This window comes from Clytia hemisphaerica, unplaced genomic scaffold, assembly GCF_902728285.1.
Source record: "Clytia hemisphaerica strain Z4C2 unplaced genomic scaffold, Clytia hemisphaerica genome assembly, whole genome shotgun sequence".
In the NCBI taxonomy this organism is placed as follows: Eukaryota; Metazoa; Cnidaria; class Hydrozoa; order Leptothecata; family Clytiidae; genus Clytia; species Clytia hemisphaerica.
The window spans coordinates 21,211-46,618 of NW_027103736.1; the positions used below are offsets into that span (position 1 = coordinate 21,211).

Genomic DNA, 25,408 nt, shown 5'->3' on the forward strand with positions numbered 1-25,408 from the left:
AACACGAATTACAATATTACTTTTGCAAATCAAAACAAACAAAATGGCAGACTGGTTATGATGATGAGCTGATTCTTTCGTCTATAACTGGAAAAAGTGTTTTGTATGGCTAATTTTGTTTCTTGTCTTTAAAACTGAATATATACTGTAATTTAGTCAGAAGTTCATTTCAGCAATGATTTCATTCTTTTTCTGGAATCTTTAAAGAAGTTTGCTCAAGTTTTCAAATGTACATTTGTTGATAATTTTGTTCAAACTGTAATTTATCTTTGTCTGTTATTTTATTAATAACTACCTTTATTGTTTATAGAACTTCTTGAGCTTTAAAGACCATTATATGGTCGTAACTCAGGAATGTCTTTCTTAACTTGGTAAAACAAGATACCGGCAAAGTACAAAAAAGTAGAATGTATGCATATGAAAACAAACTTTTTTTTTCCTCTTCAAAATAGATTTACCTCATTAGAGTGTTTTCACTGTTTGTTCAGTGTGGTAAATCTATTTCAACTTTTTCAGTTGTTGCGATAGCCTACGTAATAACTTGCGCTCCAGTAGTTTGGTGAAATAGCTCCAATTCTGGCTTCCAAGTTAGGAGGGACCTTCCCGAAGGCATTTAACGGTGGTTAGACTAGGCACACAGACAGTCATACAGAAACACCATGAAGTGAAAGTATATAGCTATAAACTCAAAAAGTATAGCTTCCTGAAGGCACGTCTCTTCATTGTCTGCGTTGTGATAATCTTAATGGATTTAATCCTTTTAGCTTAAGGAGAGAAGATTGCATCATGAAAAAGTACTATGCACTTAAAAAAAAAATTAGGCGCATATCTACTTTTCTCGACTGTACGTCTGAATGGACCACAATGGCATTCCTTTATTTTTCTTTTGACCAATAACATAAAAGATTTTGCTTGAGAAGTGCAATCACAGCGTAGGCGAGTGGAGTCCGGGCCCCTTAGCTAGGATTGGTTTCTATTTCGCCCTATTTAAGATGGCGCAGAACTTTTTGATGGCAAAGTAGCAATAGAGAATCAATCAATTAATCAATCAATAATCAAATCAATTAATTATTCCTGATTATTTTTTATGTTTCAATCTTTAAAGAATTAAAAGCTTTATAAATCTTTAAAGCATTAAAAGCTTTATAAATGCATGTCATGACCTTTCAGTGGGGGCATTTAGTGAAAGCTATGACTAGTATTGAGTATAAATGTAATTCTTGATGAAAGTGACTTCACACTCTCAGTTTTTAAGACCTTTCATGATACACTAACATCTAAGTAAAAATTAGACCAGCTAAGGTCTCAAAACTAAACCTAAAAGGTTTGAATTCAGACTGATAAGGTCTTTCTTCCAATTAGCATCTAGATAAGGTCTCATGTTTATTTATTTATTTATTAAAGGATTGAGGTTCAAGGCGCGCCGTGGGCCTCTAAGAACCTATCTTTTTTACAAATGCTTGTTGTTATAATTTTCTTTAGGTATAGTTTTGTTCTGGGGCTTCCCCTGACTTTAAATTGAATAGTTTTGTCTTTCATTTGAGCATTGAGCTCGCGTGCTCTCTTGCAAAATTCTTTGATTGCCAATCGTTCCAAAATCGTGAGGTCTTCTGTTGCTCGATAGGGTGAAGGAGGGCCTTTGTATGTCGTGATGGTTCTTAAGACTTTGTTCTTGTCTTCTTCATTTTCGAACACTACCTTGATTGGTCGATACCTCCTTTCCTCCTCTCTCTCTTCCGTGAATACTCCAATCCGCTGTGTGTTTACAATTTTTATGTCCTTGATACCCAGTTGTAATCCAAGGACTCTGTACTTGATAAATTTCTGGTCGTAAATTTTCGTTGTATTCTCAGGATCCTCCAAATGTTCTTTGATTCCATGGAAAATTAGGTTGCACGCTGTGGATCGTTGTTTGCCGACTGTTTCACTTCAAGTTATTTTCTCCAACTTATTCGATTGTTGATTCATATGTTTGGCCCGGGTCTTTCAGCTCTTGCTTCTTTTCGATTATGATGTTCTCGATCTTTGTTTCTATCTTCTTCTCGAGTATGCTCATCTTTGCTTCGAGGCTTTCTTTGATTTCTTTTGTAATAACGTTGACGTCTTTTGATTTAAGTTGGGAGATTTCTTCATTTTGTACTTTCATGATGTTTTCACATGCTTTAATTTCCTTTTGAAGTCCTTCGATTTTGGTGTTTCTGCATGTTTCAACTCGTTCCATCAGCTCTGTTGAGATCTTAACGCAACTTTGACATTGGAAACTTCGAGATTTAAACGTTAAGCAAATCTGTATTTGGTAGATTGGTAGCTGGGAACAGTTATAATGAACATCTCGGTGGCACTTCCTGCAGGTCAGAGTGTCTTTTGGTGTTGTTCCTTCTCTAATAATGCATTTTTCTGGGGTGCAAACCTCATTTTTAAAAATGACAAAAGAGAGCGTCGAGTTATCTTTGACATGTCAACTCTATACAATGGGCATCACTTTCAGTATTATGACATTGCATACGAGTTAAAGTCTGTCTCAAAATAATTTGCAGCTGAGACAAAAATGGTCTGTAACTTTTGATAGAATTCGAATCAAGTTGCGATTTTATGCTCCTTAAAAAGATATTTGTGAGTGGAATATTATCAAGTAAAAAATTTGGGAAAAAAAAGACAAATGAAAATGAAAAATGAAGAAGAAAAAAATCAACTTCTTGTAGAAATGTGGTATGATTACCATTTTCAGAGGAGTGACTCTTCGATCTTAGATCATCATCACTGTGAAAAAATGTTTCAAAAATATTCATTCAATCAAAAGATATTTAACAAAGTTTATTGATGTTTGATCAGTGAACTGTTATCAGATAGAATGAATTCATGCTTTTTTCCTCAAAATGAAGCGTGTCTGTAAGGGGTCCCTTAGTTGCAATGGGAATTCAATTGCACGTGTGCAATGATGTGCAATTATCATATCAGAGTATAGTATCCCGCCATATCGCATGGGTTGCCCTAGGGGAAGGAACTTCGTTTGCCAAGTGAATCACAAGACCGAGTAGTAATCGAACTCTGACCTTCCGTACGAAGGGCAAAAATGATCGTCACTACACCACTATTGCGTATTTCATGAGTTTGAATGTCTCGAGAAAATGTAGAAATACCTGGATAATTCGAGCAAATAGTTGGTTTCTTCTTGTGACCAATTCCCTGTGTCGTCTTTCAAATACATCTAAAAAGGCGAACGAATTGAAATAACTTTCTTCTTCCAGCAAAAATACACATCGAAGCATATAGGGCTAAAGTACTCAATTTAGTCAGAAAACTAATGTATGGATTTTCCAATAAAAATTCCAGGAAGGAATTCGATGTTATCAGAGAGATGTTAGACTATCTATAACAAAAAATTGTTTTTATTGCATCGTCATCATGAAAAGTTAGGTCTCAAAATTTAAGGAATGAGAACGAGCTCAGTGAGTGATTCTATTCTTCTCTTTCAGTCATTCTTTGTAACCAAAACCATTCTCGTCGATTGAAGAATTACGTAATGAATGAAACCATTACTTCATTTCTTCATCGGAATAGATGACGTCTTGTTTCATTTTGCCGAACTGTGCGAACGGATATTCATAACATAGCATGACATAATTTCAAGCCATCGAAACGGGCGGGATTAGTGAACGCCATCCAGGCCCATGAGCGGACACGACTTCGCCCGATTTTTGCTTTGGTCTGCTTGTACAAAGTGATGTCTGTAGGCTGAAGTATTGGCGGATCACGACTATGGAAAGAAAAGAGAAAAAAATCAAGTCTTTTCCCTGTTTTTATTGCAAAATACTCAAACCTTTATTCTTTATTCTTAATTCTATATGGGCCGAACGTAGAATATGCTATTTCTAAAAATGCCCCCCCCCCCCCAAAAAAAAAAAAAAAAAATTAGTTTTTAATTCCACATGAATCCATAAAATGTAGATCACTGTTTTCTCTTTTATTAACAAGCTTTTAATCTGTGGTTTCTGGAGAAGTATCCTGGTCGTATTCACGATCTTTGACTTTCAGTGAAGACTTCTTCTAATCTATGCCTCCTTCCGAAGAAGGCTTATCATATAATTACCCTTTGAAAATTTCTGAACATGATCCAACATGAGATGGCTGAAACAACATGTTTTCTTTAGCAGAAAAATTCTGATTAACAATATATTTATTAATCTGGAATTCTTTGTCTTATCATCCTTAAATATAGACTATGTTATAGTCTAAGACGAATCACTATCTAAGAAAAAAGCCCAAAGCCGAAGAAAATTCGCAAACGGTTTTTTTTGCCGAAAAGAGTTAACAGTCGGTAGAGTTGCCAGTCTTCGAAACTCTCCCGCCGATTCTTTTCCGTATACCGCCATAACGCCATACCGCCATTTTCCCGCCTTTACTATCACTGTAACGGACGATAACATCGTCTACCTTAAGTATTGAGCTTTCTAATATTTCTGAGGCTTCAGAATAATCAAGTGATGGATCAGAACTAAAAGTTTTCGACTTTTTACAATATATTTTCAAATTAAAATGGAACAAATTATACCAGGTATAAACAGGTCCCGTCTCGATGTTGAAATTTTTTCATGGACCGCTTTTCCAGCTCTTCCCCGCTTTTTTTTTTTGACACAAATCTTGTTTGACTGCGACCTAAAATATATTGGCTTTCTTCTTACCTAACATGACAACAAATATATTTTGCGTCCTTTTTTTCTCGATCGGGAAAAACAACAACAAGATTTTTCTGGCGAGCATCTCCGCTTCTTATCTGGCACCCGATGTAGAAATTTTCTTCCGACACGCTAAAGCTCTGAAGGTCGGGAAAATTTTCAACATCTGGAAGAAATAGATTACGGAATTTCGCCTGACCGCGTAATTTTTTAGAAAAATGGGCCCGAGTGCAATTTGGACAGGGAAGGTGTCATGGCCGACAAAATTTCGGTCAGAAAAAACTTCAAAAGGTTTCACGAAATAAATTCAAATACAAAACTTTTTGGAGAAGGAATCATGCAAAATATTATCATTCTTTTCACAAGGAGGGCATGTAGAAATACTCAAATAAGTATTTTTCCTTCTTTAAACTGATCACAGAAGCAAAAACAAAATAGAAATAACATTGTACACAAAAAAGCCTGAAAGAAGAGAAAAAGTCATAATCAGTATCTATAATAACACTAAAAGAAAAACTAAAGCTATAGAAAATGAATACTAACCCTCAATGAACACTTTTGTGAAGTTTAATAAAGATTTTATCCAAAAAACTTCAGTTCTGGAACACTGAAGTCGGTTTGTCGGTTGTCGGTTGTCGGCCGGTGGACAACAGTTATATTTGGAGGACGGTCTAAGATAGATAACAACATGAAAGTTACTGATAAAAGCCTAAGCCCATAGGAACATACCTGCTTTAGTTTCTTTGGTCTTTGAATGGTATAAAATTTGAGAAAGTGCAGAAAAAATCAGCCATCAAAACAAACAAAAACAAAAGTCAGAAAAGTTATGATTATCAACTTTTCTGTGGTAGAAACACATTTTTTGGGTTGGTGCACATACAGAAATTACACTGGATACTAAAACTAATATTCAGGGAGTGATAAGTACAGTTAAACTACAAAAAAATCCATCAAAAGAAACCAAAAACAACCATAACAGCACACATTTTTTGAAAATTACATCAGCCTGTTGTTTGTAATTTTTGCCGACATACTCATGACGTGGTAACTAACGACAGTGATTTGACGGCCTTTTTGAGGCGCCAGATCTCAAAAAAACAATTTTTGAGCGTTCAGCACGGCCCCGAAAATGAGGGCTAAACTTATGTCGGCACATCAATGGATGACTACTATTTCTCTCCGATGGTATATTGGCCCGCTCCTTTAGAGCTTTAGCGTGGGCGGCCGCCAATACGCCATCGGAATATCAGATAACTCCGCTTCGTAAAACAACAAACGCCCCTCCGGGGCAACTACAGCATCAAACAATGTTTATACTATACTTTTACTAAACTATGCAAAACAGTAGTTTTATGCTGGAGTCTATATGTGTGTTTACAACGTGGGGTTTTGTAGAAAGTTTTCGAAAATCACACAAAGATTAACTTTGAGACCCCAAAATACTATTTTCTAAACAGGAAGTTTGGAGCTGGATGGGCTCAGATGCTCTTTTAAACTTTCTGTTTACAATAGCGGCTCCCTATCACTTTCAAAACTTTTCAAAGTCTTACAAAGTCACCCTCGAATGTCCAACCACGATGGCTTATAAGAAGATCTAAAATATAACTTTTCTAAACCATTTAAGGCCGGTCTCCACTTGCGCGCGCTTCAATCGCACTTTTTGGCTTCAATCCTTTTTGCTTGGAAAAAAGATTACGTCATAAAAATGTAGCGCGCGCTCGAAAAAAAAGTTGAGCACATTTCAACTTTTTTCAACCGTTACGTCAGATCGCACCAATGGAGTTGCTTCATTTTTCTTTTGACCAATAGCGTGGAAGCTTTGCTCGAAGAAGTGTGATCAAAGCGCGCGCAAGTGGAGACCGGCCTTTACTTAATTGCGTGGTTAAAAATTACAATGCAATGTTTTCTTTTTTCTCTTTTATTTCCTAAAATCAAAATCGTATCATCAGTTGGCCGCTATCTTTCTTCCGTTTTAGTTTTTTTAGATGTGTCGTGATTCACTGGATTGGGACATGCAGCGTGGGACGCTGCGCATACGGCTAGATAGTTTATCATTATTCAACACGACCTTGTGATTAAGAAAGGGTATTTTTGCACAGAAAACGTTCAACAATACTGGAAGGTTCTTTAGAAATTAATCAAATCAATTTTTAGTTAAGGCCTGTAAAAGCATAGTCATTATAAAAAACTATTTTACATTGACTACCCTTTGATTTGAAAACCGCTTAAACCATGTTAATAAGTCCGTACTACGATCCTACTCTAAGACCCTTTAGTGAGGTATGATAGCACATAAAAACATAACAATACTTCAGATGATGATAAAAAAATGAAATTTGTTTTGTGATGACGTGATCATAAGCCTTTTCAGGCAAAACTGTAAAACCACGTATTTCGGAACAAGTGGACCAAATTCCATATTTTATATATGAATTCATATCACAATCCAACGCTTTTTCAAATTGAATTAAAAGCTTTAAATCTTTCAGAAAACTAAAACTTAGATTTTGAGATTTACAAGGCAAATCAACGCACTGTTCTCCATACGGGAACACAGTGTACAACCGATTAAGTCTTTTGAGCGTTTTAAGCCTTCTCATGTCGTTTGGATCAGAAGGCGGTCCATCGAATTCTGACAAGGCTTCGTGCATAAAACATCAAATTTGGTCAAATTGTTCCAAAATTGCGAGGTTTTTAAGTTTTGCTTTCCCACGTCATCACAAAACTTTCAACCTTCATAACTCTTGATAACAACATTCAACCATTTCCAATTTGATGCTCTTTCCACTAAGACAGTCAGATTTTGAATATTTTCAAAAAACATTTTTTTTCCCAGCCACCCGATGACAACATCTGGCAGGTGGCCAGGTGACAACATTTGGTGTTACTGTTTAAAATCAATTTTAGACCCTCAAAGAATCGTCTGTGCCAATTTCATGATTATATTACCATCTGAAGTATTTTTGTGCTAAACAGACCTCGCTATTTGTTTTTTATTTTATTTTTTATATCAATTTTTGTTATTCTAACGGAAAAAATGTTGGCGGGAATTTAATTTGGCGGATTTTGGCCAAAACCGCCAAATGCACCAAATTTTCTTTCCGCCAAAATTTATTTTAATGTAATTTTAATCATAAAATTTTTTTTGAAGCTATTACAAAATCGAGTACAAATAACATTTTAAATATTCTCAGTTGCTTTGAAACACCCCCGTCATAAGGTTAAAGTTCTTTTTTTTTCAACAAACTCGATCGACTAAAAACCGCCTTTACATAGAATTTACTTCTTATAGCCTCAATTTTTAATTTGAAACTTCATAAAAAAGACAGAAAACTTTAGCAATTTTTCGGATATTCTGATGTTTTGGGAACCAAGAAATTAGAAAAAAAAATCCTAAGAAAGTTTTTAAACCAACCTTCTGAATTATATAACAAAAGAATCACCAGCTCAAAGCTATGGGTGAACTCATCCCTTTTGAATGAAGCTAGATCAAAATTTGGTAGTTACACCAGGCTCTATTTTCAAAACTTACGCAAAGTTCTAAAATCGTCCTGTATTGGGTTACATGACCCTATGAGATGCCCAAATATTCACAGACGGTTTATAACTAGACGAAATTGGATTAAAAAGCGTTTATTCAAAATCAAAGTAGCCCTAAAGCACTTTTATGATTTCTATAATAGGACACTTGAATAATTCAAGTGTTAATCATAAGTCATCAGGGGGGTTAACGTTTGAATTTACTCTCATTTTATACATTGATACAATGTTGCAAGAATTGAAGTTAGTATGACTGTGTACAACGATTCTCTTCTCACAAAATTCATTAAAATTCTTATCTTATGTTACAAAATAAATTGTATCAATATTGTCAAATAAATTTTTAAGCACTATAGTATTTGTTAAAAAAAATTGATATGAAAATAAAATCTAAAATAAACGAATGCAAACACAAGTGGACACAGAAACGAAGACTACGGAAAATCTGTTAGATAGCTATTCTTTGTCTGAGACCGTAGCTTGTGACTTTGAGAAAAAAAATCAAAAAGAGTACAAGCATATTCATACAATGTCTAATCCATTTGGCTTCGAGACTTTTTTTGCTAAGTTTTCAAAGTAAATTTCTCAAAATATCATCCTAATTACTCAAGTAGAGAGGTTCCCTTCCAAACGAAGCCCTGATGGTGGTTCCTGTGTTCAAAGACCATTTTTCATAAAACACCCATTCTGTCTGATGTGGTGGTATAAATTGGTTTTCATACATTGACCTTTAAAATCGCAAAATACCTTAAGTTTTTCTTGGCAATGAAGTAAACAACTAGAACTGCTTTCAATGTTATCTTTCCAGTGTATTTGTTCCAAAATCACAGAATGGAGATGAAAAAGATAAGTGATTGGGTTTAGCTTACATAATATTTTCATTGTTATTTCCTTTCAACCGAACAAACCGAAGAGCCACCACCAAAAATAAAGAAAAGACCAGTAAAAGCTGTTTAGATATGCTATGATTGTTTTTTGCATAAAAGATTTAATTATTTTCACTTTTTCACGAGAGAAGAAAAAGCAACTGGGAGCGGTATGGATTAAGCATCACACAACTATTTAACATCTTCATTTTCTTTAAGCTCGAGAAGGCTTTGAGGGACAAAAGAAATTTGCAGAAAATACAAAAGTAAGTAAAAATAAAAAGTAAGCTGTTAGATAACGAATCTAAAAAATGAAATCAAATATTCACATAAAGATGTGAAAAGGTTAATCGATGAAAATGATGAGCTTCAATACAGAGTAAGTACTTAAATTGAGTATCACACAACTATCTAATATCTTCATTTTCTTTCATCTCAACAACCCATTGAAAGAGTTGAGAAATGGGCCTTAGAAGTAGGGCTGTCTACCTAAACTTTTTGAAAATAATTCTTAAATTTACCCACGAAGTGCAAGAGAGTACATATTTCTCCCGTCTCCCCCTTCTAGCGCTCTTTTTCCGTTTTGGCGTGTAAAACAGGTTTTATGAACGTGAGAAAGCTGAGGAATAGAATCTTCGATGTCTTCTGACTTGCAGAGTGGAGAAAAAGTAGATTTTGAAATGAAAGACACTGAAGAAAGATAAACGATTAAAAGGAGAGGAATCAATGGGACAAGGGAACCCAAAACAAACACCCGAACAACAACAACTATCGCAAACAACAACGTCAACGTCAACAACAACAACGTAGCAGTTGAAAGTGGCAATAACAATTCCAAGGACACTCCACAAGTAAAAACTGACTTGGCTGCTTAAGATGATTGTGCAAAACCATCTCTGTTGTATAAAAACAATGACATAAACAGCACTTCAAAAACACAACACGAAAGCGAGTATAGACTTTGTTTTCACCGGACTGGTCACTCCTGTAACCGCATCAGGTTACAAAAACATTGAAGGTGGACAGTTGAACAAATCATGACAGCAACCGCCTGTTGTTCTGTATGTAAGAGAGAGGACACACTTGAGTTTCGAAAGAGCAATCAAAAGCGAAAAGGGACGTGTGAAACGATGGCTCTACTGTAATTTTTGTAATTCGACGCTGAAGACGATAGAGACAAAATTTTCGCGAAAACTCGTTCTCAGGCCCCAAAAATGAAAATCTTAAAAAATGAAATTAACATCCCAGATATTCAAAGTAACAAGTGTGCCAAATTTCAGCCAAATCCAACCATTTTTTAGCTCTAGGCACACGGACATTCTAGCTCAAATGAAGTTGAGAATAAAATTTATACGATCAAGACTTTTTTATCGTCAATATCGCTATTGCCCTTAAGGGCCCGACTCGTGGTGTAAATACCAACACACGATCTCATAAACGGTACCAACCAGAATTGAAACCCAGTTTTGATAGACTTTCCAGCTCAGAATTGCTGAAAAGCTGGAAAGCTGGCTCGACGCAAAACCAGAAAGAGTCAATAAATTCCGACACGTGGATATCCAAAAGATTGTTCTGTGGAATTCATCGCTTCACGTTAGGAGTGATGCAAAATCAGTTTAATGATGGTTCAAGAGGAAGATACAACCTTTTCAAAAGCCTTATTTAAGTCACATTACAGGCTCATTTTAAAGAAAAACCAAAAAGGACAGAAACCAAACCTGACCAATTCTGTCTTGTGAAAAAAAACTACGAAAACTAATAAAACAAAACTAAATCAACCAAGAACTTTACAGAATGTCCAAATCCTAAACAATCTTCAACCGGTAAATCTACAGCTAAAAGTAACAGGATTGATACAGACTCGAATTCTTTATGTGCATGACTCTGATGTCCTTGGTAAATACTGTTGATGAATGGTGGTTCATCTAGACGCTTTTTTTATATTATTGTCTTATTTTTCCAGGCATTTTCAGCAATACAAGCAAAAAAATAGCTAACTTTAACTTTAAAGCTAATTTTCTTAGTTTTTGAAAGACTTGGAGTTTATAGTTATAATTTGGCAAGATTATATATAACCTTATCATGAAAAAAAATGTCGCATAGATTGTTTTATTTTCGGTTGCCGGTGGTGTGGCTCTAATTTTTTATGGAATTTTGTCCTTTGTGAAAAGGTGAGGTCAAGTACCACCTTAAACTGATCTAAATGGGTATAATAGTCTGATTGTATCTATTTTTCATTACTTTACATTAACTTTTTTGCTGACGTAATAACTTTTAAATGATTATCTTATATTTCAGTTCAACCAGCAAGTCCAAGATAAAATAAAAAACTTTGAGGACATCAAAGACTTTTATCATTTTGGAGGATATCTAAACATGCTGTAAGTTCTGTGCTTAGTAGAGTTTCTAAACTTTTCAGATATCTTTTCAAACTAAATTATTCTATTATTACAACTAAACAGGCACAAGTTTTTAGTTATTTAAAGTGCACTGCAGGGGGGGCATCTTAAAAGTTTGAACGCTATACAAGGCATTGTACACGATGTACAATAATGATATTTTGACTGGGGTTAAACAAAAGCCCGATCTACAATATATTTTTGATGACTACTGAAGGATAGAAGATAGAAAAAATATATTTTTTAGAAAATGGTCGTAGCTGTAAAAAAGACCATGTTCATTTAATCTTAAACAATTACAAAAATAGAAGAGTTTATGTCCTTCAAATCCTGTTAAAAAACTAAAAGTCCAAATTTAAATAGTAGCTTTTCTGTTGATCATTTATAGGCTGTAATAATCTTTGCATTAGACATGCCACAATTATAAAAGAGGAACAAAACAAAAAAGGCATGAATTTGATAAGACAAATGAGGCAGTTTGCCAAAGTGAGTGATGTACTGAGAATCTTTTTTTTAGTATTTGAGTTTTTTTCTTATATACAACCAGGCTTTGTAAATGCAAAAATAACCATTTCAAAGTAAGATGGCTTCAGTGTCGAAAATTTCACGCACTCCATAGATTTAATTAAGTCAGAAATATTTTCTTTGTGTTAGTAACCGAAAAAATTATGAGACGCTTAGTTAGGAGTTAGGACTTTACGAAAGCGTTGTTTTGTTTCAAGGAAAAACACAACATGCTTCTTACTGGCATCAACATTGACTTGGTGAGCCTCATTAAGGAAGAAGAATCGTGTTACGAAGAGGCGCAAACGATTATGAAATTACTGTTGTTCCTAACGTTGCAAGTGGCAGTTTGCCAAAGTGAGTGATGTACTGAGAATCTTTTTTTTAGTATTTGAGTTTTTTCTTATATACAACCAGGCTTTGTAAATGCAAAAATAACAACTTCAAAGTAAGATGGCTTCAGTGTCGAAAATTTCACGCACTCCATAGATTTTAATTAAGTCCGAATATTTTCTTTGTGTTAGTAACACGAAAAAATTTATGAGACGCTTAGTTAGGAGTTAGGACTTTACGAAAGCGTGTTTTGTTTCAAGGCAAAAAAACACAACATGCTTCTTACTGGCATCAACATTGACTTGGTGAGCCTCATTAAGGAAGAAGAATCGTGTTACGAAGAGGCGCAAACGATTATGAAATTACTGTTGTTCCTAACGTTGCAAGTGGACGCAGTTTGCGAAAGTGAGTGATGTACTGAGAATCTTTTTTTTAGTATTTGAGTTTTTTCTTATATACAACCAGGCTTTGTAAATGCAAAAATAACAACTTCAAAGTAAGATGGCTTCAGTGTCGAAAATTTCACGCACTCCATAGATTTAATTAAGTCACAAATATTTTCTTTGTGTTAGTAACCGAGGAAATTATGAGACGCTTAGTTAGGAGTTAGGACTTTACGAAAGCGTTGTTTTGTTTCAAGGAAAAACACAACATGCTTCTTACTGGCATCAACATTGACTTGGTAAGCCTCATTAAGGAAGAAGAATCGTGTTACGAAGAGGAGCAAACGATTATGAAATTGTTGCTGTTCCTAACGTTGCAGGTGAGATAAGAGGTTTCAATTTATCTTTCTTAAAGCCCGGTCAATTCAGAGATAATTTTATAATAATCCATTCAGAAGCAAGTGATACGAGTTTCATGTGTGCGTGGTCAACAACAGACTGCAACACTGATTACAAGGATAGAACCCAGCTTTGACCATACCGAAAACATTTTAGTTTTCATATTTGAAAATAATAACCGTCATCATGAAGATATCCGACCAACTACGTTGGCTAAAGCAAATAAGTTGAAGTAGAGATTCCAATCTTGGAAGTAAAAGAACTATGAACGAATTTATTCTTAAGGGTTATAGACCAGAGTCGAAAGATTGGTCTTGGAATTTGAAAGTGAAAGTCGTTGTCACTTTTAACAGAAAACTGTCTTTCTTGTTTTAAACAGGTTTGCTAAGAGTAATTAAGGACATTGAGAGTTTAATTATAAAATTCACGTTATGCAATTAAAAAGACGTTTAGAAAATAAAATGTTATCTTCCCCTAATTTATAAAAAATGTTCAAGTTTCAACGGGGATAATAATTAATCTTTGTTTTTTGAATTGTCTGCAAAAAATTTAACTACTTTTCTAAATTGGTTAATCAAAAGTTATGACTGTTTTTTGTAAAATCGGATAAAAAATCACTATTTAAAATTTTGCGAAGAAGAAGCTTTTATAAAAATTTTGGTTCGGTAAAAGATACATCATCTACCGAAAAAAGATTTTCAAAATATTTTTTTTTCTTCGCTAAAAATAAGGTTGAAATACTCTTCTTCGCATTTTCAAATTGGAGGGTAATTGGCCTTTCAGAAAAGTATAACATGCCAAAACTTTGTGGCCTACATCAGGCAGAAATTTATACATGTCAAATATGAAAATTCACTTTAGCCGCTTTAGCCAGAGCTTTTGTCACAAAACTATAACGCGATTTACGCTCCTATTTTCAGTCCGAAAAAAGTCGACAAAAGATCACCGACGAAATTTCTGCATTTTCGCAACGTGAGCAACGATGGTAACTTCACTGAGGTAAAGGAGCAACTTATTTCCGTGCATTACAGAGGGACCCCTCTTTCTATATTTTCAGTCTGAAGACAGTCAAAAAAAGTGGTTGACGACATTTCCACCAAATCATCAACATGAAGTCATGGCTTCAATTGAAAAGGTGTAAAACCTGTCCTGAAGAAGGTAAATGAGCAACTTATTTCCAAGCCTTACAGAGGGAGCCCTCATTCTCTATTGTCAGTCTGAAGACAGTCGACAAAAAGTAGTAGACGATCTTTCCACATTTCCACCAAATCATCAACATGAAGTCATGGCTTCAATTGAAAAGGTGTAAAACCTGTCCTGAAGAAGGTAAATGAGCAACTTATTTCCGAGCCTTACAGAGGGAGCCCTCTTTCTATATTTTCAGTCTGAAGACAGTCAAAAAAAGTGGCAGACGATCTTTCCACATTTTCACCAAATCATCAACATACAGTGATGGCTTCAATGGAAAAGGTAAAATCCTGTAAGTTGTTAGATAAAGCACGTGAAAAATAGAGTGAAATTTTCAAATCAAGAGGTAAAAAGGCTCATCGACGAAAACGACGAGCTTCAATACAGAGTAAGTATATAAGATTGTTTTAGAATTTTGGCCTGAAAGATTTCATTATTTTCACTTTTTCACGAGAGAAGAAAAAGCAGCTATCTTGGAACGATATCGAATAAGTATCACAACTACCTAACATCTTCATTTTCTTTAAGCTCGAGAAGGCATTGAGGGACAAAAAAATTTGCAGAAAATACAAAAAAAAGTAAGTAAAAAGAGCAAAAAATAATAGGGTATAACAAACTCACACCCCTGTCTCTATATGCTCTAAAATTTGTTAACTAATTCAATGAGCTCTGTTTTCCATCGGGTCGGACGCTAAGTTTATTGAGACTCACATCGGTTTACTTTAACTTATGCTACCTTGTTATATCAGATTTCGAGGCTTTCTATTTTGTTTTTCGTATATTTTCTACATGCTTTTGATTCAGCCCGAAGTAAACCTTGAAGAGGAACTGCTATCAAAGAAAAGGTGAAAGATAATTTGACATGATCTAAAGCCAAATCAGTAGATCATTCAATTGTCATAAAAGAAGAATGTTTTGTTTTCAATTGTTTTTTCTTACAGCTCTTCTATTCGAAATTTGATTTACGAATTTTATGAAATCTTCAAACATTTTATACCAGAGTTTTAATGCATCCCTTTCATCTCTGTTTTAGTTTCATTTGCAATGCACTTGAAGAGGTAATCGACGAGATGAACAATCTATCCGTCATTGACGTCTTAAGTTATTTAAATACCTTTTAACTTAGGTATTTTTTGCCTAATTTTGATAATGACGCACAGTCCAAAACGATTTGAAATTTTACAGTTTATCTTTATCGTGATCACAAATGGTGTAAGATTATGCATTCAGTAATTTAAGTAGTTCTTGCACAAAGCATTCACTGGCAACATTATAATGATTTTGTCATGAAACAAATTTGAAACCGGGAGAATTTCTTATTTCTTTCGTTTCAGACACCAACTATAGGCCACGCCCGATCCCGTTTTCAACGGTAATCATAATTCTGTTACTTTTGATACTTGTAACCATTCAAGTTCAACTGGAGAGGAAATGTTGCTTTTATTGAACGTTTTATTTTGTCATTGGCTTACATTTTTGTGATTTTGTAAAATTTAATTGAAACTGAACAAGTCATTTCCTTTGGGTGACAGTCAGTAAGAAGTGGTAGGCTTTGAGCTGATTGATTTTTTAAGAAATATTTTTTTAAAGAAATATTTCATTTATTATCTCGTCTAGGAAACAGAAAAGATCATCGATTTCCAAATCCTACAGGATTCTTCAATCCAAAATATGGAAGTTGACGAAAATGTGAGTATTTTTTCGTAATGTTTCTTATAACTTCGCAGTTAGATTTTATTCAAGTGACTCAGTTGTCATGGATACTTTTGTTTTCTGATGAAATTTTCGTGATTGATGAAATAGTAATGGATAAAGAATTCCATCGCTCAAACAGACCATGATCGATCGAAATTTACAAAAATTGAACGGAGTAAGGGCAGGGGCGGAATCGATAAACCCTCGATTAGCCCCTCTATACCTACCATCAAATTTAGGGTAGCGGGCGACTTACGAGGGTTATTATTATAAATCACATTTCATTTTCTTTTACATAATTCATTTTTTCTCCAGATAGCAATAACTCCAAAGCCAAAAAAAATGAAAGCGACAAGACAAAAGTGACAACTTCTTGATGACGTAAGCAAAAACAGTTGAAATTCATGCAAGCAACAAAAGTGTAAAGAGTGAAAATTCTTGCTGAAAAATACCTTCAACCGATATGATCGATTTGAAAAATAAGAATGGAAGGTCGACAGAAAAGTCAAACAGCCGTTGAAGGGCATTTATGATTTTTACTTAAGATTTATTCATTTTGCACGTGAAATTAGTAAATCCTATTTTTGTTTCAGGACTTCAACTGCAAATGTGGAAAACGATATTACGACCTAAAAATGCTCAATAGACACATAAAAACGCAAAAAACGAAAAATAGCCCAACAAAACATGAAAAAACCGGTTAGTAATATTTTACAAATGCTTACGATAATTACAATTCTCCTCCTTTACATTGCTGTACTACAAACATGTTTACATGATACATGCATGCAACTTGGTATGGTATGCTGCTATACGTGACATTGATTTTTTTTGTTATATAGATGCCCGACTTCCAAGGCTCTACAAAAGGCTTTAAAGAAGCAAAGATGACTATTTGGAGGTGAGATACTGTTAAAGGGGAACTCATTCGATTTCGTCAGCAGGAGGAGGGTAAGAATTTTATTTGGTTAAACTTTTTTGGTTGCTACTTTATACGTCTATTAGATTTTTCAGGGTCCATGTCACGGGGCAGGAGCAGGGGGACCATTTTTTTTGCAAAACGAAAATCTTTTGGTTGCGTGTTCTTAGACTCTATATTCATTGCCCCCCCCCCCCAATTCATGGCGTGGGACCTGTTGTTTTGATTTTGCTCAACTATCGTGAGTTTCATTTTTTGAACAATGAATTACACAATATTTAATGAAAAGCGAATTTCTCTGCAAAATATGAAACAAAACAATGGATTTTTAATTACTCTAATTAACTTTTGGAACGTAGAGTATCAAATCTAAGTTTTGACATTAAACTTAAGACTGAGAATATAACCAAGAGGTCAGTGACCCTGGAGGCAGTTTTTCAATCTTGGCCAAGCTAAATATTTTGATCTGAGTTAATTTTTTAAGTAGCATTTTCTTGAAATTCAGTTCCATTTTTCAAGGACAAATGGCTAGTATTTAACGTATTTGGTGTCACTTTTGTCAAATTTTCAAAAAATGCAGGTGCTTCAAAATGTCTTTCATTGGGTTTTGACACAATTTTCAGGATAATGAGGGCTATAAAATCGACCTTCTATGTTTGTAGAACACTGATGTTTTATTCTTGGTGTACCAATCTTTAATTAATTGAAAATTTGACCCAAAGTTTAGACGCCATCATTTAATGATGCTTTGCAAAAAAAAATCAAAACCAAGCCGAGACAAGCATTGAATTCTATTTAGCAATGTTGATATATTCTTAGACTGTCTATTTGGAAAGTTTCCTGGTTGCAAACGCAATTAAAAAATTTCAGTGGACGTCCAATCAAAAAACTACATGTAGGACTGACTGCACTTACATTTATTAGTGGTACAGACAGTGTTATGGAAATTTCCACATCGTCTTTCCATTTTAGATTCATGTTACGAAGAGGCGAAAGCTATCATCACCGTTCTGATGTTTTTGACATTAGAGGTGAGCTATGAGAATAACAATATTGTTTTTCTAAATAGCTCTTTATATTAAGGCTGTTGAAAATTAGAGAAACCCCATCAATTCAAGGTCAATTTGAAGACATCCAGAGAATTGCAAGTGATTTGAGTTTCATGTATGGTCCATTTCTAACGAAACAATGCAACACTGACCATAGTAAAAACATAATTTATTCCATCCTGTATCATTTAATGATATTATCCCAACTATGTTGGCTAAATCTAATAAAAGGCGGTGAGCTGAAGTTGTGACGTTTGAAAGTGAAATAACCATCTTCTGAGGGGATTTACTCTTCACAAAATATAACATAACACCTTTTCTCTGTTTACAGTCCGAGGATAAACAGAATGTCATTCGTGCGGTCGACGACCTGTCACCAATGGACCAAAAATTTGTGATGGAGGCTTTAACAAAGGTATACAACACTTTCTGAAATGAGGTTCAATGTTGATAATGCAAATTATTTCCAACCCTTACATACTGATTTCTTTGTGTTAATTCCTCAGAAATGGGCGTTCCCAGGATAAAAACATCTCCTCTCGAGGTGGGTAGAGTTTTAAAATGGCGGCATTGTATAAAGACAATAAAAAAGGAAGTCTACCGAGGCTTTTCAACCAAGTCCTGTATAACAGACGTGGTTCAACGGTGTTCATTAAAAAGTGAATAAAAAGTTGTAACTTTTATCTGCGTTATTTCTATAGGTCCAAGGAGAAGAGTTGGATCTCAATCCATCGTAAGTTTCTGTATTTATGATAAAAAGTGAAGTACAAGCCGAAATATTCTTGTATTTTAATTATAGTTTGATTCCGCTCTGCCAATAGTATTGAGCACCTCTGTCGAATTTATAAAGTCAGACGTACAACAAAATATGTTTACATGATACATGCATGCAACTTGGTATGGTATGCTGCTATACGTGACATAGATTTTTTTTGTTATATAGATGCCCGACTTTCAAGGCTCTTGAAGAGGCTTTAAAGAAAAACGATGACTATTTGGAGGTGAGATACTATTTTTATGGTAATCGTCAGCCGTGCAAAATTACTCGAATCTGATTGGTTTAGAGGAGTGCAATTAATCGTTAATTGCACTATTACCACTTTTTGCACTCTTCGGCGGGGGGACACTTTTGTCCCCTTATTCTTTTCTCTCCCAAGTACTGTGTCAGAGACTTTTTTTTACTATATAATAAAAAACAAAGACATTTTTTTCTTCAATATAAAAAAGAACAAAGAAATTTTACGTTAAAATAGCTTCTTTTAATTGAAAACAAAGAAAAATTACACTGCAATGTTTTCTTTTTAAACACAAAAGAAAAAAAGGAGGTTTTCGAATGTTTATATTATGACGATTACCTCGGAATCGTATGTTTTGTCGTGCAATTAACGATTAATCACTCGTAACAAAGGAGAAAATACCGTAATTTGCACTCGTCCTTCGGACTCGTGCAAATTACTATTTTCTCCTTTGTTACTCGTGATTAATCGTTAATTGCACTCCAAACCATACGATTACTAGTACTAATTCAGGTAACACAGTGAAATTTGAAATTCTGGCTCAAAATTTAATCTCTCTCTCCCTAACTTTAGTAAAGAGGCACGAACATAGTTGACATTCTCCCACCAAGGAAGCACCAAGGAAGAATATATACTAAACCATACACAGTCAGCACTTTTCATTTTATCAACTTTCTGTTTTAGACTATCCTTGATATTTTATTAATTGATTATTCATTGATTTCATCAAATAATTCAAACGCAAGTCAGGTAATTATTTTTAAAGTCATTTCTATTTTGATAACATTGGTAAATAGATTTGTGAAAAGACACTATTATCTTTTATGGACTTTTTATTGTTTTCAAGGGGTCCACGGCCAGCCGGATCGGCTATGCATGTTGATCCTAGTAGGTGACTTAAGATAAAGATAAATTCACTTCAAAGATTAATGTTATTGAAAAAAGATCTCAAAATCCATGAACTTATCTGGTGGTATTTCCTCTTATTGAAGCGGTTAATAAAATCGATAACGAGTATTTTTTCATTACAACCAAAAATCTTTCACCTTGAATTCATCTGGTAGGGAAAATTTAACAACCTTCATTGAATGTAAGCTGGTAGTAATGGGATTTCTGTTGGTTTCTTGTTGGTCTTGATGGGAATCAGTTTAAAATCAGGGATTGAAATCAATCAAGGGCATCTTTTGCTTAGCATGCTCAACTGGCTCATGTTACAAGTTGAATTAAGGAAAGATGAAACATTTCAGGGACGGAGTGAACTAATTTCTCTAAAATATAGACAGTTTGCAGTTGTTTAGTTGCCTAGCAACCCAGTCTCCCAAAATTTATTAGCAGATTAGCGTAAAATAAAAAGTGACCCCATTTTCTGTCATTAGGAGAAAATTACCACTTTCGTGACCGCTGTGCAAATTTTAAACATTGAATTTCGAATAGGGACGAATGGCAGTCAATTCCAAGTGGGGCTGATATTTCAGGGTATTTTCCCACCAGGGACGAAATTTTGCTGAATTTTCCTGTGGGGCTGTGCTCCCAGCGGGCCTGTGACACAGGGGTCTAGTAGATACTGTATGTGGGTTTAAAGGACGTATTATTTGTATCAGACGTGCCTTAAACTTGTTTGAATTAAAATGTATCAGACTGAGAGATTACATCATGTAGATATTACCTTGTCAACGACATGTTATATATCATTGTGCCTAACCTGCAAACTGTTTTCAATTTTGACTTCCCACTGTGGTATGCTTTCTTTGAAATTGCAGCGAATACAAATTGAGGTGGTGGTAATAAGTAATAACTTTTTCGTTTTAGAAGGCCTCAGCAGAAAAATCCGAAAGAATGAAAGCAAACTTGTAGTGTGAACCTTTGTCAATTAATCTCTACTCTAATTTGGATTATTCAATAATTCTATAAGAAACTCTTTTTGCTCGAGGATGAGAAGAAGCCTAGGTGATAAAATGAAATGAAATGTTTTGCTAATTTTACCAAACTTCATGCTCTTTCAGGCTCTTTCATAACACTTTCAAAAGCAAGTTCACTAGGCAATCGCTGGTTCACTTAAGAAGCATTGAAATGAATCAGTTTTATCTTTAATGACTCTCTTTAATGAGTGCATTTAAATATCATTGGCAATATTTCACATTGGTAATCGCACTGACCTTTATATATCCCTGGACCAAGTTACTCAATGCCAGCCAAGCAAAATATTATGATCAGAGTTTCTTTGAAGTTGGTACCCACAGGTAGAGCGCTAGATCTAGTTTCGCTTGTACACTAATGATGAAAAAAATAAAGGTCAGTGGGTAACGGGTTACCTTTTTGAAACGAGCTACACGGCTTTCTACACTGCACAGAGTCGCCTGTCGTTAATAAAACCCATTAGGACGTCAGCTTCAAAGGGAAATGAGCCCTGCGTTAACATCATTTGTCTTTTTTTATTTTTGATGTCAGAAATTAAAATAATTTTTGATCTCTTTTCGCTATTTTTTCTGGATAAAGCGCGAAAAGGTTTTTTCGGGCTGTACTGTCAAATATTGCTCTTGATCAACACAACTACCTCGGCAGCTCAGTTTTTACTTGGCATTGAACAATTTTTCTCAGTACAGCCCCCACTAACTGCTACGGTTCTAGTGGAAGAGGACCAGCTCCGGATAATTGAAAAATGAGCTTCGGAAAGTTTGGAAAGAATGGGATCGATGAAATGCTTTATCTCTCCAGTTTTTTTAGAAACGACTTACTTACCATCCTGGATGAAAGAGAAGAAAAACTAGATATGGAGGAAGTTCTATTATTCCACAGTTAATAAGTGAATCACGTGAACGCGTCAACTGAGATATCCCAGTGAGAAAGGCTTTTTTGCATGCATTTGCAAAGCGAGATTTAGGCGTGAGCATGGAAAATAAATTATTGTTTGAGATTTAACGTTTCCCGTCATTCGCAGCTATTATTGTCAGGTTCACTTTAACATATCAATTGCTATAACTTTGTAAATAAAAAAAGTCTATAGTTTCTTATTTTTGCTTTTCGAAAGAGTAAAGAAAATGTAAATGGCTACGCAAAAAAAACTACTTCTTGTTTTTAGATAAAGCACATGAAAAATGAAATTGCAATTTTCAAATCAAGAGGTAAAAAGGCTCGTCGACGAAAACGAAGAGCTTCAATACAGAGTAAGTATATAAGATTCTGTTAGACTTTTGGCCCGAAAGATTCAATTATTTTCACATTTTCACGAGAGAAGAAAAAGCAACTATCTTAGAGCTTTGGAATAAGTATCACAACTACCTAACATCTTCATTTTCTTTCAACTCGAGAAAGCATTGAGGGACAAAAGAAATTTGCAGAAAATACAAAAAAAGTAAGTAAAAAGTAGCAAAAAATAATAGGGTATAACAAACTCACACCCCTGTCTCTATGCTCTAAAATTCGTTAACTAATTCAACTGAGCTCTGTTCCCAATCGGGTTGGACGCTAAGTTTCTTTAGATGAGACTCACATCGGTTTACTTTAAGTTATGTTACCTTGTTATATCAAGTTTCAAGGCTTTTTATTTTGTCTTTAGTATATTTTCTACATGCTCTTTTTTGTGATTCAGCCCGAAGTAAACCTTGAAGAGGAACTATTACCAAAGAAAAGGTGAAACATAATTTGACATGATTTAAAGCCAAATCAGTATCATTCAATTATCATAAAAGAAGAATGTTTTTTTTTTAATTGCTTTTTCTTACAGCTCTGCTATTCGAAATATGATTTACGAATTTTATGAAATCTTCAAATATTTTATACCAGAATTTTGACGCATCCCTTCATCTCTGTTTTAGTTTCATTTGCAATGCGCTTGAAGTAGTTGACAAGATTAATAACTTGTCCGTCATTGACGTCGTAAGTTCTTTAAATGTAACTTTTAAAATGTATTTTTTGCTTGATTTTAATATTTTAATATTACGCACAGTCAATTTTACAGTTTATCTTTAATGTGATTACAATTGGTGTAAGATTATGCATTCAGTAATTTAAGTAGTTCTTACACAAAGCATTCACTGGCAACATTATAATGATTTGTCATGAAACAAATTTGAAACCGGGAGAATTTCTTATTTCTTTCGTTTCGGGCCACGCCTGATCCCGTTTTCAATTCTGTAACTTTTGATACTTGTAACCACTCAAGTTCAACTGGATAGGAAATGCTGCTTTTATAGAACGTTTTATTTTCTCATTGGCTTACATTTTTGTGATTTTGAAAAATTTAAATGTTGATTGAAACTGAGGGAGTTATTTATGCTTTGGGTGGCAGTCAGCAAGAAGTACTACCCATTTGAGCTGATTGATCTTTTTTAAGATGGATTAATTTAAACTTTTAAAAGAAAAATTTTATTGTATTTTCTCATCCTAGGAAACAAAGATCATCGATTTCCAGATAGAGGAGCCACCTTCGATCCAAAATATGGAAGTTGACGAAAATGTTAGCATTTTTTCATAATGTCTCTCATAACTTCGCTTGTCCCCTCTATACCTACCATCAAATTTAGGGTAGCGGGCGACTTACGAGGGTTATTACTATAAATCACATTTCATTTTCTTTTACATAATTCATTTTTTCTCCAGATAGCAATAACTCCGAAGCCAAAAAAAATGAAAACAACAAGACAAAAGCGACAACTTCTTGATGACGTATGCAAAAACAGTTGAAATTCATGCAAGCACTAGAAGTGTAAAGAGTGAAAATTCTTGCTGAAAAACGATTTGAAAAATAAGAATAGAAGGTCGAAAAAAAGTCAGACAACCGTTGAAGGGCATTTACGTTTGATCTTTACCTGAGATTTATTCATTTTGCACGTTTCTGTTTCATGACTTCAACTGCATATGTGGAAAGTGTTACTTAAAATGCTAAATAGGCATATAAAGCTCCGAAAAACAAAAAAGTAGCCAAACCAAAAACGAAAGAGCCGGTAAGTTTCAAAAAGTTTCAAATAATTTTTTTTACAGATGGATTAGATTTTTACTGCTACACTCGGTGTTAACTCTACGACTTATATTGATTTATTTACACATGAAATTAGTAATTCCTATTTCTGTTTGTATTACAATATGAAAAGCTTGAATAGACACGCAAAGCTGCGGAAAACTGAAAATAGCCCAACTAAACACGAAAGATCCAGTAAAGTCATCTTTTACAAATGGTTACGATTATTACTGATTATTACAGCTCTCCTCCTTTACACTGTTGTAATACTTTTTTTATTGTTTTGGAATGATTCTATAGCATTCTTAGGATCTTTGATCAAAAATGTTAATTTATTCATTGAATTAATTGATTTATTTTGCACGTGAAATTATCGAATCCTATTTTTGTTTCAGGACTTCAACTGCATATGTGGAAAGTGTTATTTCCAATCGAAAATGCTGAACAGACATATAAAAATACGAAAATCAAAAATAGCCCAACGAAACACGAAAGAACCGGTAAGTCATTTTTTACAAATGATTACGATTATTTCAGCTCTCCATCTTCATTTAACTTTTTAAATATCTCAACAAAATAGGCCTTTTCATAAATTACGTCACGAATATCACTTGCCTCGTATTCATATAATTCAATCATTTTTTTATGAATAGAAAGTAGTTTTAATAAACCCGCTGGGATTTAAAACACCATGGCAGTAATTTCAAAACGAGGCAAGCGAGGTTCGTAACGTAATTTATAAAAAGGTCTATCAAACTTTCCAACGAAACCAACTACATCATGTTTAGTGACGTGGTGAAGAAACTTTTTGTACCACATGGTACCAATATACCAAAAATGTGGTACCCAGACTAAAATTCTAAATTTTTTTTCATGATTTTCAGTACATGTTCCAAGTTTTTTCAAAATAAATTTAAAAAATTTTTTCATTCTAAGAAAGGTTCCCCAGTTCAATAATTTTTGCATTCAGTAAAATGTTTTCAATGTTTGTTTGGCCCATAAAGCAGCGTTGTTCAAAGGTATCAATTTTTGCAAAAAATAAATACATTTTGCAAAAATCAGCATTTTTGAGAAAATGGTCCCAAGTCTAGACAGAATTAACCCTGGTTTTTTCGGGCTGTACTGTGAAATATTGCACTTGACCAACACAACTACCTCGGCAGCTCAGTTTTTACTTGGCATTGAACAATTTTTCTCAGTACAGCCCCCACTAACTGCCACTGTTCAAGTGGAAGAGGACCAGCAATCCGGATAATTGAAAAATGAGCTTCGGAAAGTTTGGAAAGAATGGGATTGATGAAATGCTTTATTTCTCAGTTTTTTAGAAACGACTTACTTACCATCCTGGATGAAAAAGAAGAAAAACTAGCTTTGTCTTTAATAAAAGACGAAGAACTCAATAATGAGGTCAGTAGAATGAACCTTTTCAAAGGCCTTTCCTATCAATTCTTTATCTTTGAGATCAGTCAGTCCATGCTCACCTT

At 34.3% G+C, this 25,408-nt stretch overlaps 1 protein-coding gene across 4 annotated transcripts in view; it reads right to left on the reverse strand.

Moving 5' to 3' along the window:
* Positions 1-25,408, reverse strand: part of LOC136805117 (DNA methyltransferase 1-associated protein 1-like) — a 43,704-nt gene that overhangs the window by 5,193 nt on the left and 13,103 nt on the right. For 3 of the 4 annotated variants that reach the window (XM_067061676.1, XM_067061678.1, XM_067061675.1), the window contains exons 3-4: positions 3,541-3,757; positions 3,141-3,208 (exon numbers count right to left, since the gene is read on the reverse strand). The gene's annotated coding sequence lies outside the window, so the exon portion shown is untranslated. Of the gene's footprint in view, positions 1-3,140; positions 3,758-25,408 lie in introns of all 4 variants that reach the window. The other variant, XM_067061679.1, reaches the window with a different exon arrangement.